The sequence below is a fragment of the Sceloporus occidentalis genome, unplaced genomic scaffold (assembly GCF_023333645.1).
Source record: "Sceloporus occidentalis isolate IW3139 unplaced genomic scaffold, rSceOcc1.0.p SCAF_4, whole genome shotgun sequence".
Lineage (NCBI taxonomy): Eukaryota > Metazoa > Chordata > Lepidosauria > Squamata > Phrynosomatidae > Sceloporus > Sceloporus occidentalis.
Genome location: NW_028316984.1, coordinates 104,407,739 through 104,422,824, shown reverse-complemented (window position 1 = coordinate 104,422,824; position 15,086 = coordinate 104,407,739). Strand labels below are relative to the sequence as shown.

Sequence of the window (15,086 nt, the reverse complement as noted above, 5' to 3'; positions counted from 1 at the left end):
AGACTGGATGCCTTTGAGGCAATGCCTCTTCCTGAGGGGCATGTATGGATATGAGGGGATGCTTCTGAGGAAGCCGACTGAAGTCTCGCCTTTCTTCCAGCTGTCCTCCCCTTCCCGCCTTCTTTTGAGGCGGGGGCCCTCTGGCTCTTCACTGCCGCTCTTCGACCATTAATTCGGACTTTTGGGGAAAGAAAGAAGGGGAAAGGAAGGAGGAAAGCAGTGAGGAGGCGCCCATAGCGAGGGAAAAGCCCCTCCCGTGTGTTTCGGGGGCTCTGCGGAAGGCCTGGCCTTGCTGTGTGTGTTTGTGGGGGGGGGGGGGGTTCTGGGGGTGCTTCCCCCTTTTCCCGCCGTGGCCAAAGCCTCTCTTTGGCGCCTCCGCTCGCCATCTCTCCAAGGCGGGCTCCTTTGTCGGCAGCAGCAGCAGCAGCAGCAGCAGCAGCAGCCGGGGGCCGGGGCGCCTGTGCGGAGGGAGGGCCCTTCCCAGCCCCGTCCCCCCATTTCCTGTCCCTCTCCCTCTCCCTCTCCCCTTCGGCCCCCTGCAGCCCAGACAGGACACAGACAGGACGGAGGGAGATCCAGGGAGAAGGAGGAGAGAGTAGACCCCGCAGGCAGGAGGGCAAGGGACGCCTAGGTAAGTGGGCTACCTTTGGCTGGCAAGGGAGGGGGCCACCCAAGAGCTGGGAGGCAGGGAGGGAGGCAGGGAGGAGGGCTGCTGCTGCTTCCCAATGCGTTGCCTTGGCTCCGCTTTCCGCCGCCTTTTGCTTGCATGATCCACACACTGGAGAAATAACCCGGTTTGGCACCGCTATAATTCTTTTTTCTGGCTCAAGGCTATGGAATTCTGGGAGTCGGAGAAGACTCTAGTGCACTTCCAAAGTCCATTTCGGTCCAGTCCTAAACCTCCGATGGTGATGATCCCAGAGCAGAGCTCTTATTTTCCTAACCATCTCCAACCTCCAGGGACACAAGTCCTCCATTCCCATGCAGCTCGAGAACAGGGTGACCAGGCGTCCTCCTTTTCCAGGACATGCCCTACATTTCACCCTTCTTCCCAGGAGGGATTTCCAAATGTCCTCCAGTTTGAGCACGACTAAGAAGCATGGATGAGTGTTGTTAGCTTTCATCCGGCCATGTCCTTCATTTTTCTGGGACGTCCTCCATTTTGCGGCGTCTTGTCCTCCTTTTTGGTTAGGACACATCTGGCCACCCTGCTCAGTAGGCATGGCCATAAATGCACTTCTGCAGCAGAATCCCTCATCGCCTTGTCCTGCTTCGCAGTGCTTTTCCCTTGCTGGGGTTTGAATGCCACTTTGGGATGAGGCAGGAGTGAGTGTATGTATTCTTCTTCCCCCCATAGTTCGACTTGCAGTGCCCCAAGGGGGCGGCTAGGTGGCGCTAGGGTACCGCGTTGCCCTCTGGCTTCTTTGCCCTGTTTCCCAGCACTGAAAATGTGGGAAGGAAAGCTCTTTCAGATAAATAAATAAAGGCATGCAAGTACAATTCTAGCCAGATGCCTTTGACTTCTCTCTCTCTCTCTCTCTCTGTTTGTTAACAAACAGAACTTTAAAATATTTCTCAAGAGCAAAACGTTTGGAATAGCCTTCTTATTGGATCCAGGACAAACCTGGGAGAAATGCTGTTGGTTTCCTTCTTATTCTCTCTCTCTCTCATACACACACACTTTTAGAGTTTAGTTCTATATTGTTGCTGTTGTTGTGTGACTTATGGCAACCCTAATTCCATTTGTTCAGAGGGGGTTTGCCATGGCCATCCTCTGAGGCTGAGAGAGTGTGACTTGCCCACGGCCAGCCAGTGGGTTGCCATGGCCAAGCTGGGATTTGAACCTTGGTCTCCAGAGTTGCAGCCTAATACTCAACCACTAACTACACTATGCTGGCTCCTTCAGTTATATATTAGAGTATAGTGTGTGTGTGTGTGTGTATATATATATATTAGAGTTCAGATACTGCTAAAATATGTGCATTTCTAAGCAGTATTGGAGTTTTTTGGTGATTATTTAATAAGGTGTAGAAATAACTGAGCAAGACGCTTGGATTGTTTGGTATTAGGGATTCTGTTGCATTGTGTCTGATGGGTGTGATATGATAATGCTTGCAGAGCTGCATAGGAATGGAGGATTGTGTATCTGGAGGTTGTGGTTAATTAGAAAAGAAGGGCTCTGCTCTGGAATCATTACAATTGGAGGTTTGGGACTGGATAGAAATGGACTTTGGAAATGCATTAGAGTCTTCTCTCTATGAAACGTAGAAACCCATAACATTATCTTTCAGCCTGCACACAGGGAAACAGAAAGATCAAATTGGAGTGGCCTAAGAACAACTCCTGTCTTTTAGGGCACCAGAGGATAGGTCTTCTGTGTAAGAGCCCCTCAGATGTCTCAAAAGTGCTGCCATGCCCCCTTGAAGTCTCCTTCTTTCCAAGCTAAACAGGCCCACTTCCTTGAATCTGTCCAGAAAGGATGCAAGGACTGTTATGGGACCTCTTAGCTTGATCCCTAAGCAACAGGCTCATACACCAAGGCTAGCTACAGCGCTGGGAGAGAAGGAGAGCTATTAAACTGGGCTACACAGTAATTCTGGTATCTCTGTTGGGAGCAGCCACCTGGATCTGAAAGAAAGGAGATCTGCGCACACACTCCACATCCCACCACAGATTTAGTTAAAGAACTGAAGGAGTTTCTACAGTAATTCTCTGTAGAAAAATGGGGGGAAACTCAGAAATCTTGGTCTGAGTCAGGAATGTACCCAAGCGCTAGCCTCGTTCTGTCCAAGGAGCATCCAGTTCACCCCAAGCCCAAGAATAATTGCAAACTGTTACAGTTTCTTCAACTTTTAGGTACTGACAACCATTTTAGATATTTCAGAATGTCAATGTATGTCCTTGATATAAATACAGTAACAAAATTTGGAGGAACAGTGCACAGATAACATTGTTTAGCACCGTGAAAGGATTTCTTGTATCTTTTTAGTCTCATTCAGCCTAGTTGATAATGGTTTTCCCATTGCCTTCTCTGTACACCAGCAGCAGTGGGCCCTTTGTGGCATTTGAGAGGTTGCTGGACTATAGCACCCATCAACTCTAGCCAGTAAAAGCCAGTGGTGAGGATGATAAGCATTGCAGTCCTTCAGTTGGAGGGGCATACATTTCCCCTCTTTGCATAACTCAGTGGTAAACAAAACCTGGTGATGAAGAATGTTAAGAAAAAATGATGTTTAATTTTCTTTCAGGGTCCCAAACCTGCATTGAACAATGCCTAGGTCTTGTTCTAGCCCTGTGTGATGCTTGTCCCCAACCCTCATCTGAGAGAAGCTGGGGGCTTGCCTAAAACCACCTAGCAGATTTATGGCTGAAGTGACATTTGAACTGGTGGCAGCATTATACATCATAGTGCATTTGGGTCCCCCCTCCCCAGTCTACTTCAGTGATTCCCCATGTTAGCACTGTACTGAGGAATAGTAAAGATGCTCCACATTTGTGGGAACAATCCTTAATAATGTAACTAGAACAGAAAGTGTGGGCTAAATGGAATTCTGAGAATCCCTTTGAACTGGGTGGCCCTCTAGATGTTGCTGAACTTCAGTTTCCATGATCCCTGGTGAGTCTGGCCAAAGGAGAAGTACAGCGGGAGCTGGCAGCTCTTCAAAATTTGGAGGGTTGGAGGTTCCCTCCACACCTGCCTTGTATGAATAAACAATGGAATCATGGAATGCATCCTTACATATGTGTACTTAGATTCTGAGTCTTAGAAGTCCCATTAACTTCAAAAGGATTCATTTTCAGATCAACGATGGAGGATTGCCAGTTTAATTCATGATAAATATGTGATTGTCTAACCCTTGGCCCCTGCCAGAATCCCAGACTCAGTTAATTCTATGTCTCCTGATCTAGCAATGGTGTTTGTATGTGGAAACAGTTGTACATAAACAGATTAGAATTAGGGAATGTGCAAAAGCCAGCAATGCACTTCAGGAACTGTCTTCTGCTTTTTGTCTGAGTCAGGGAAGTCTTTCTTTGTTCTTGTTTGGGAGAGGAAAGGGACAGTCTCTGTTTTCCAAGTCTGTTTGACTGCTGGAAGTATTTAATACACATTCCCCTTATATTTTATTTTGCTCCATTTAAGCAATACTCATTCTCTACCCTCTGTTATCACATTCCCCCTATCCAGTGTATAACATGCTTAATGGAAGGCCTCAGAGAGTAAACCTATGTATGCTTAGTCAGTGGTAAGTCTCAGTGTGCTTCACGGGGTTTAATTTTGGATATTTAGGAATGATTAATAAAACAGGAAATCTCATGCGTCTTAACATGCATGTGCCGTTTGCCTTTTCAGAGTGTTGTTAGCTCACTCTTCGCTTGTGTACATGTGACTTGTATTGGAAAGCACTACTTTGTTGTTTTTAGACTTTTAAAAATATCTTTTTCCAGATCAAGTTAGGATGGAAAATAAGGATGTGCAGTCTTTTCAGCTAATAAAAACTAAAATTGAAGTACTGTACTGTATAATTCAGTCAACCATTTTGTATAGTTTTCCAGCAATAGTTATCCTGGATTTTTCCATCACTTATTCAACCCTAATTAGAATTTCTACTGTTTACATACAGATGGATTGAAATGTGTATGTCAGGGTTCAAAGCTACACTGTTTACTACACTGTGAGCTGCTGTCCCATCACCTGGCATTTTCCGGATCTTTAATTTAATTGGTAGAATTGATTTAATCACAGAATCATAGAGTTGGAAGAGACCTCAGGGACCATCCAGTCCAACCTCAATCTGCCATGCAGTCAATCTGCCATGCAATCAAAGCACCCCCAACAGATGGCTATCCAGACTCTGATTAAAAATCTTCAAAGAAGGAACTCCATCACACTCCGAGGGAGTGTGTCCCACTGTCAGACAGCTCTTACTGTCAGGATCTTTCTCCTAATGTTAAGGTGGAATTTCTTTTCCTGTAGTTTGCACCCTATCATTCTCCTATCAAAGCTCTATCGTTCCCACTGAGTGCCAGTTGTATGCCTTCCAATTGTCCCAGTTTGGCAGGTACAGTCCCAATTAATCCTCATTACTTTTTAAGATACTTTTAAAATGTTACATTTTCTGTCTCCCCCTCTCACTTCCCCTTTGTCCTTTGCTTACTACAGTTGCTCAAAACTGAGTTCAAAGTGCACAAATAGTTTGTATTCAATTAACTCAGCAGAGTGGAGAAGAGAGGAAGGGTGGAATCTTGCAGTTTCTGGTAGGCTCAGGCAAAAGCAAACTGCTGCAACCTATCCTAGCTTGTGTGTTCATCCTTCTTAATAATTTTTTGCCTTTTTGACAAGACCCTAGCATACCTTGGTGACACATCCCTTGGTTTTCATTTGTGAGATGTTGGAGAGTATGTGGCTGTTGGCTAGAGATTATTGGCACTTAAATTTGAACACTTCAGTATTGTGCCAAATGGGGGGTGCTGCTGTGAATAATGCCCATTTTCCTTTGCTGTCTCGCAATTCTTCTGGCTGTTTGGTTGGAATTTTTATTTTACTTAATTTTTTTTTTTGGTGGGGAAGCATTGGTTACATTATTCTTAAAAGCACTGACTAAGATATGAAACATAGAATTATTCCAACTGATATGTGACATCAGGGCCATCAACCATGGCCAGATTCAAACTGTAATCAATCTGGTATAGTGGTCTGAACCAGTGGCGGTGGTGGTTCAGAAGTTGTTGGATTGCCAGAAATTGCAGCCAGTATGGCCAGTGGTGAGGTATCCTGGAAGTCCAGTGCCATTGGGATATTCCCCCTGCTTGAGAATCAGTGTCCTGGGATAGGAGATCTAATCTCACAACTGTTGTGCTCCTATTGGAGTACAAAACCCCATTGGTTGCTAAACAGCTTTGCCAACTCTCTGCTTTGCTTTACTTACTAAGATTGGTGAATGCCCTCTCCTGATATATAAATTCCTATAAATCTCTACCTATTAAGAGTTTTAATCAATGCCAACAAAAATCACCTGTGTGGTGTTGCTCTGTTTCCTTTTGCCTTGCTTCCTGCAGGTCTCTACCTAGCTCTGCTGCTCCTGCTTTGGTACTTATGTCTGCTTGGACAGTGCCCTGAAGCTAACCTCAGATTGCTTCTCTGACATACAAGGTCACTTTGTCTTTCATTTATATTTCTTAGTAAAAATAATCTCAAAAGAAAAACTTGGACCAACAAAATTTCAGATTCTTTTCCTCTGGGTCACCTACAGTGCATGAAACATAATATTTCCTTTTATCAGTGTTGAAAGTACACTTTTCCTTAGTGTGGCTACATATATATTGCCCCAAAGAAGAAAAGCATCATTCCTGCCCCACCAAAAGAGGCCACTATTTGAATGATATTTACATATGCTGATATGGTTTGCATATATTTTGAGTGCGCACGTGTGTGTACATATACTATAAGCATATTTTAATTTGAAGGAATGCAAGTTTGGAAGTAATTGCCATAACTGAAGTAAAAATATGATGTTATTGCACTGTAGTGAGGAAGACTAATAAGATGCCAAAACTTTCAAGGTCTTGCTCTCTTATCTTATGGTTCTTTATCTTTAAACCAGTGTTGGACTATACGATCCTTTAAGGATAGTATGCCATTAAAAAGAGGACTGTTCTTCGTAACGTAGGATGTGTGACACACCCAGGCATTCACCCTTGTCAATGTTCCTCTCTGGTTGATAATGGCTTGGCTTATTATCATCTATGGATCATCTCCTACAGGGTGGACACAGACTGCTCCTATAGCATCAATAGAAACTTGGTGTTATTTTCCTTTCAAAACAAATAACTCTGCAAAAGTGTCTTTTTACAGAGGTGCCTGACCCTTTATTACTCACAGTCATTGTGTAATGCACTGACGCTAATGTACCAAACCAATTTATTCTGTGTTGAGGAGCTGTGCCAAGGACTTGATGGAACAGCATGATTTTTATCCACTGTATTGTTTTCATTGTGTTCTATAAACATGTAGGACCCTCTGGAAAGAATCACTGGGGAGGCTCAACCTTCTCCATTTAATTGCTGGTTAAATAAATGTTACCGTTAAAACCCAGCTGAGTGGGATCCCGAGGGCCGGGAACTGCTGGAATGCTGTTCAGGAGTTAGAGCTATTTTAAGATTTCGGGTATTTGATGAAATGATGCTAACCATTTGTCACTAGGAAGCCAGTTTTAAGGAGCACTAAAGTCCATAAGGTTCAAAAGGCCGTGTGAATCATAAAAGCTTGCTTAAACTGCATCTAGCCACTTGGTTTTAAAGAAAAATTAACTTCTGAATAGTGATTTGGTGGAAAACAGCAACAGTGTGTGGTCTTAGTGTGGTGCAAGTATTGGCATATATCTCCTCTGGTTCTGACACTGGTTGAGTGCCATCCACCCCACCAAGGATATATAGCAATGGACAAAACTTGGAACAGTTACAGTTTAACAGCTCAAAACTGGCAGAATTCCTAATATTTGGTTTTGCTGGAAGATGAAGTCACTGGAAATGCATGGTATATAATCAAAGGTCTTGGAAAAGTTACTTTTAAAAATGTAACTCTTCCAAATCCTTCAGCCTACATGTCAATTGGTTGGAGAGTTTGGGGAATTGAAACCCAAAACTTATTTTTCCAAGGCCTGCAAGTAAGGTTTTTTTTGGGGGGTGTCTCACTGCTGAATTACTGCTTGCGAGTATCATATGTGTTGTCTGGACCTTAGATTCCTGTGAAAAAGTTTATAATAGTACATAGAGGGTTAATATATAGAGGAAGAGTTTGATGGTTTGATTGTTGCACTAGGATACTAGAAGAGGAGGTCTCAACCTCAAAGGAAGGCAAGGGCAAATCCCCTCTGAAAAATACTGCAAAGAAAACCCTGTGATAGGTTAGCCATATGTCACAAATTACTAGAAGAGACACAACAACAACAACAACAACAACAACAACAACAACAACAACATCTGCAGTTTGGAGGAAGGGGCTTAGCATGAAAGATCCCCATTGTCATTGCTGCTGGTTGAATGGCTGACCAAAACCTTGGCAGAGGACAGGAGAACCCCAATAGTTGTGTAGGTTTTCTTAAATGTCCTACATTTTGGGCTGAGTTTTGTCCTGCAGTTGTCCTACAGTTTGGTTTCAAATTTGTCCTACATTTTGTCCCTGGTAATAGTGGACAGTTATGGCAACCCTAACTGTAGAAGAGGAAGTTTAATGGGTGTAACTTGCAAGATAAGCCGTGCCTGCCAGCATTCCTTCTTGCACACAATTTAAGGCTTAAGAAGAGGGGTTTCTCTGTTGTGGCACCTCAGTTATGAAGACCTTCTCCTTGGAGGCCTGATTGGCATGAGAACATGGTCATTCACTCACATTGGGGGCTTAATTGTTTTAAACAAACGCTTACATGTATATTGTATCAACTTATTTTAAAGTATTTTAACAAGTTTTAATTTGCAATTTTAACATGTTAAACTGTTTAATATATTTTTAGCATTTAACATATTTTTGTTATTCAAACTGTTCTAAATTTGTCTGGTTTTATTGTATGCTGCCTTGAGATCTCTAGATAGAAGGCGAGATACAGGCATATCTCAACAAAATGTCTGACAAAGAAGCTTTTTTTTTTTTTACAAATCTTTTTATAAAGCTCAGCCTCCCTTTTTTCATCCTCTGTCTAGCTAGAAATTTTTTGTAAGTAACATACAAATTGAGAGGACGGTGAAAGAGTGCATACTTTTAGTGTGCAGGGACAGTTCCAGTCTGAGCTGGGAAAAAGTGGGATTCCTATCCATCCTGTGGTCGGCTGACTGACTTCCAGGTGGTTTCTGGATGGCGTGGGAGCATGCTGCCTGGAAGGTGGCTTTAAAGAGCCATCTGTTCTGGCCCTAAGTCTCAAAGGTGCTACAAGATCTCTCTACATACTGATTCTACAAACTAACATGGCTGTATCTTTAAACAATAAGTTAGTTTGATGTGTGTGACCTTGTAACCCAGTATTCTTTTGCAGAAAGTACTTAAATTGCAATTCAAACCTGGACATTTACTTTGAAATAAGTTCTACTCAATTCAGGGGCAAACTCAGGAAAATGTGCATGAAACTGCAACCTTACATTAATGTCATTCTGAGTGTGCAATCCTATAGATGCCTATTCAACACAAAGGGGTTGACTTCTGAGTAAATTTGCAAACAACAGCACTGTAAATTTAGTGGTATAAAAAAGAAATATAAACTATTTATTGGAAGAATCCTGTTCAAACACTAAAAAGAGAAACAGAGACTGGGTTACACATGCAATATCATGAAAGCTAGCATGTCAGATGCATGAGTTCAAAGATTTGCTTTCCGTTCTGGCACTAAAGCAAACATAAAAATGTTCACACATCCGGAATCTTTCAAGCTCGGCTTTAAAACAGATGTCCAGGAGCAGTCCACAGGATGTGGTGTGAGGAGTTGAACAGGGACTTCCACTCATCTGAGCTAGACAGCAAGGCCAGGGCCAGTTCCAGAGCAAGAAGGAGGAGCACTTTGATGGAGGAAAACTATGCTTAAGGACAGGTGACTGCAGCATAGTCCAATTGTATTTCTCAAGGAGTCCAGTGCTGTACTGGCAAAGGAAGAAAGAGGATACCCCCACCCTGAGTTCCTCCAGCACAGTTTCTTACATGTCTTTCTAGCCTTTAGAAGCAGCTATAGGAAGACTGTAAAGCCATGTTCCTAGCAAGCAGAGTGACACCATTCAATTTGCCAGGAAAAGTATTGTGATTCATTTGCAGGAACTGCAAGTTACCACTTGCATCCTTAGAGCAAAAGACAGTTAGGACTGCTGCTCTGGTAAGAATTTAGATTGCCTAGCCTTGCTGTAGAGCAGAGTTTAGAAAGGTTATTTTTGGACTATAACTCCCAGAATCCCTCAGCTAGCATGGCCTCTACAATACTAAGAGTTATAGTCCAAAAAAGATCTAACCTACCTCCTCCCCAGCATGATATTAGGGTGCATCTACACTATAGCAATAATGCAGTTTGATACCTCTTTAAGAGCTACAGCTTCACTCTACAGAATTGTGGGATTTGTAGTTTTACAAGATCTTTAGCCTTCTCAGCCAAGGAGTGCTGTTGCCTCACAAAACTACAAATCCTTGGATTCAGCAGGATGGCACCATGGCAGTTAAAATGGTGTCAACTGCATTGTTTATACAGTATAGATGCACCTTCAGCAAATCCTTCTCATCACCAGTTTAATACAGGCAGCTTGCGGGCAGCTTTTCAAGAAACATCCTTAAGCTGCCACTTAGATTTTGACAAAACAGCAAACTGCCAGGGCCCTGCATTCATTAACAGTAGAAAACACCTTGCAGGGTTCCTCCCCAGCTGGGGAGAATTTGTGGCAGGAAAGATTAGTACCTGATTTGGGCCAGGAGCTCAGTCAAGAGTGGAACGCACATAATGTTTTCATCCAACTTTATTTCTCCAAATAATTTTATTGATTGTTCAGCACATTTACCAGGGAGTGGTTGTGTAGTGGTTTAAGCATGGAACTATGACTTTGGAGGCTAGGGTATGGGTCGCCACTCAACCATGGAAACCCACTGGGTGACCTTGTACAACTCACACTCTCTCAGCCTCGGACAAAGGCAAAAAAGCAAAGCTCCTCTGAACAAATCTTGCCAATAAAACTGCATATAGGGTCTCTTTAGGATCAACGTAAATTGGAAACAACTTGAAGATGCACAATGGTAAAAAGTCCTGGTAAGCAGGGATTATTTCCAACAGACAAAAGTAAGATTACACTCTTAATAACATTTTGCAACACACTCCTGCCAGAACAAATTAGAATGAAACCTGAAGCCCCTTTTAAACCTTTAGGTCTGACCTTGAGTAAAACATATTTGGGGGGGTTGCAAGCCAATTTTATACATTTACATGTACTGTTTTTCTACAAGATCATATTTAAAAATAAGGTTGTCAGAATGGCACATGGGGACTTTATTTTTTAAACAAGATACCTTCAATTCATACCGTTTACTTGGAGGGGAATTTGACACTACAGTGGACCCCTGCCATTTATGAAAGTTGAGTTCCGGACACACCTCTGTTCCCTGGATGGGACTGGTTAGTATTTATACAGGATCTTCAGATAAGACTACACAGATTAGCACACTGGCTTTTATTCTTGTGCTAGGCATGGGATATAAACACGCAGGGATGGATTCTATCACACAGCTCCATCCCTGGGCAGTACTCATTCCACACCCGACCCAGGCTTCTCCCAGACCTTTTAAAGAATGGTTTAAAATGTTTAGGAGAAGCCCCGGTTGGGTACAGGGTGAGTACTGCTTGGGGATGGAGGTGTGCAATAGAATCTGACCCTGTGCATTTACATTGCACACCTAGAGTGGGAATAAAACCAGTGCATCAATCTCCTAGGAAAGACTTTCCACCAAATTCCTTGAGAACTGTCACCATTCAGAGATGAGAATACTAGCTAGTTGCACAAATGTCCTGGCTCAATATAAAATATTTTGCCAAGGTCCTTTTTCCTGCCTTAGAGAAGCGCATAATCTAAACCTATAGTTTATGAGTGATGGTCAAAAAAAGGAATGCTATTCGTATTTAGAAAATCTGCATATGATCAAGTCCATTAGGTTAATTCCAACATTAAATCCTGCAGTAAGAAGTCCATGGAAAGTACAGCACTGAAATTACTGTTTTCCTTGGCTGTTCTAGATAAATTGGTTGAATTGATCCCTCCCATGTCCATAACCACAGGGTATCAACAGGTTTTATTTTCAAAACCAAATATCTCCAATGCCCTGTAGGCAGAGAGTTCATATTCAGCTCATTAGCCAGCAAAAAGTAAAAGATCCAAACATCCTCCCAAGGTCAGAACTGGTCTAATGAAGGAAAATTGTCTATTGGCCTTGGCAGAACTTTTACTGAAGTTTAACATCCCAGTGCATGTTTATAAGTTGAGCAACTGGGAACAAGGAGAATGCAAATATTTGGACTTTTCCCTTGAGTTTTATATAGCCAAATTGCCAACCCAAATGCTACTACCAAGTAAAATAATGCACAGAGACAGCTACATACAATAGTACTACAAGCCTGTATGCACTTACCTGAGATTATGTTACTATGAATGCAACAGAAATTGCTTCTAAAATAGGCAAACATGTATGACAGTGGGTCTTTTGTCTGATCAACCAGAGCTCTCCACCGTCCCTTTATGCTGTTCTTTAACACACACACACCCTCACACAACAGACTAGAGAACTTTGTCATAGAGATTCAGAGGTGTTCTCTGGCTTCCCCAAAGAACCAATACAGCTTTTAATGAATGATTAAAGTTTATCCTAGAAGCAAAACACAACTGAGGTCTAAGGCCTCTAATTTCAATAGAGTGGCTACACAAAAAAGAGAAAAGGGCTCATATACTGTATTTTATCTGTTAAAATATTTATACAGGCATACTTCAGTTAACAAAGTTGATGTGTTCCTGGATATGACTTCTTTAACAGAAAATTTGATACAAGATAAGTACATATTAACTTATGGTTTGTAATAATAAGTTTGTAATAATAAGTATTGTTTGGACGGTTCCCTGCCAAGATCCTGGTCCATGCCCTAGTGATCTCACGACTTGATTACTGTAACATCCTTCTGGCAGGGCTTCCTCTTTCTCACCTCCGTCCTTTAATTTCTGTCCAGCATTCAGCTGCACGCATTATCACATTCGCCCACCGCTGTGACCATATCTCTCCTGTGTTGGCATCCCTTCACTGGCTCCCCCTCCCTTTCCGCATTCAGTATAAGCTCCTGCTGTTGACATTTAAAGCCCTCCATGGACTGGCCCCTCCTTACTTATCAGGCCTTATTTCTCCTCACCTTCCAACTAGGGCCCTCCGTTCTGGTAGTCAAGGTCTACTGTCCCAGCCCAGGATTTCCTCTGCCCCATCTCGGATTCGCCCCTTTTCACTCACTGCCCCTCACTCCTGGAACCTTCTTCCCCCGCGAGCAAGAGCCATCATTTCTTTAACCAGCTTCGAAACGGAATTGAAGACCATCCTGTTCAGAGAAGCCTTCCCAGGCATTGCATAATTGTCTCTTACTATTTGATGTTCTTTTGGTGCCTGTTTTATTGAATCATTTCCTATATTGCTATGTATTTTATATGTATTATCCTACTAGAAAGGCCCCTTCCCCACCACCACTCCCTTTGTGTCATGTCTTTTTAGATTGTAAGCCTGAGGGCAGGGAACCGTCCAATTAAAAAGATTGTATGTACAGCGCTTTATAAATAAAGGTTAATAATAATAATAATAATAATAATAATAATAATAATTGTAATTCACACTAAAGAATAGAGTCAGAAGTGGAACTTGGTAGGCAATTGTTAATAAATTGAAAAAGCTGTTTCTAACTAGTTATTTAAAGCATATTAATAATATCAATATGTTATGTGTCATAGCATGGAAATAAAAAGGACGACAGTGTAGGATCTGCAGTTGTCCTTTAATTTGTTCTGGTGAAACATCTATAAAGGGATCCAGGTGTACTGTATTATCTCAATTTAGTATGGGATAGCCTCCTTGGATCCTATCCTGGGAGAAAAGCAGCATATAAATAAAGTGAATAAATTAAAATAAATAAATAAATAAAATTGCAATCTACTGCTTTAATTTTCTTCACTTAACCGTAGAAATTTTCTGGATGCCTATGGGAAAACTACAACTTATTCTGTTATTTCCTATACTCTTCTCTGTCCCTCTCCCTAACAGTAAATCAAAGGTTTATTCTCCATCAGTGCTCAAAAGGCCAGTGTAGAGTGTGTTAGATTCTACATAAATGGTTAAGTCATACCTGAGTTAGAAGCTGTATTAGAAGGAGTGAAATATGTGTGTAGATCATGTGCTGAGATTCATGTGAATAATCTGCAGTACGAGCAGGTCAGGAGTGAACAACGTTGTGGTTTTCTAGATGTTGTTGATGTGGAGTTCCCATCATCCTTCACAACTGGCACTGCTAGCTAGGACCAATGGGAGTAGTAATCCAACAATATCTGCAGGAACCGAAATTTCCTATTCCTTCCCTACAATTTTCCAGTATATGTATGCACTGAGCATTATTCATGTATAGATCATCACATGATCTATACAACATTTGCCCATCCTTGCTATAGACATACAGCTACATTGCTAAATGCATGTAGAAAGGCATACCCTGCTGGCATATAGAATTGGCTAAATACATGCAAGCAGGACATATCCTATATTCCTTTTCCTACCTGGATGTCCTTTCTGTGTTGGAAACAAGGAATGTAAGAAATAGCCCTTGGTAAGGCATTTTTGAGCAAAATCATGCTCAAAATTGTGTATCAAAGGCATGGTACATACTGCCAACAAGTGGTGTACTGGTGCTGATTCTAGAGTTAGGGACGGTGCGGCAACCGCATCGTCCCTAACCCTAGTACGTGCAGGCGGCATAACAATGGTGGCACCCTGTGTACACAGGCACCGCAATTGTTACGTAAGCGGCATGCGGCATCTGCTTGTTGACACGTGGCACTTCCGTAACGAGTGCGTTAGTGGCACACTTGCTATGCCGCTCCTGCGGCTCAAAAAGAATATGTTTTTTTGGGGTTCCTTTTACTCCGTAGGGAAGCCACGCGGTTTGGTGGCTGCGGCTTGCCTCCCGAGGAAATTAGGCCGCCAGCAGGCCCCTTTTTTCTCCATACATGGAGAGAGAAATCCCAGAGGTCCAAGTGGGGTTCAGAAAAGGAAGAGACACTAGGGACCACATTGCAAACATACAATGATTAATGGAGCACATCAAGGAATTCCAAAAGAAAATCAGCATGTGCTTTATGGACTATAGCAAACCCTTTGATTGCACAGATCATGAAATGGTATGGAATTCCCCTAAAGACATGCAAGTGCCAATACATCTAATAATCCTGATGAGGAATCTGTACTCATAACAAGATGCAATGGTTAGAAAAGTACATGGAGAAACATAATGGTTCCCAATTGGAAGGGGATGAGACAAAGATGCATCCTGCCACCCTGTCTTTTC

At 42.4% G+C, this 15,086-nt stretch overlaps 1 protein-coding gene across 3 annotated transcripts in view; it reads left to right on the top strand.

Annotated features, from left to right (window-relative positions):
• Positions 1-264: 264 nt before the first annotated feature.
• The window catches only part of LOC149314445 (DENN domain-containing protein 2B-like), a 228,540-nt gene continuing 213,718 nt past the window's right edge, over positions 265-15,086 (top strand). For 2 of the 3 annotated variants that reach the window (XM_089521132.1, XM_089521129.1), the window contains exon 1: positions 569-631. The gene's annotated coding sequence lies outside the window, so the exon portion shown is untranslated. Of the gene's footprint in view, positions 295-568; positions 632-15,086 lie in introns of those variants that run through there. The other variant, XM_089521130.1, reaches the window with a different exon arrangement.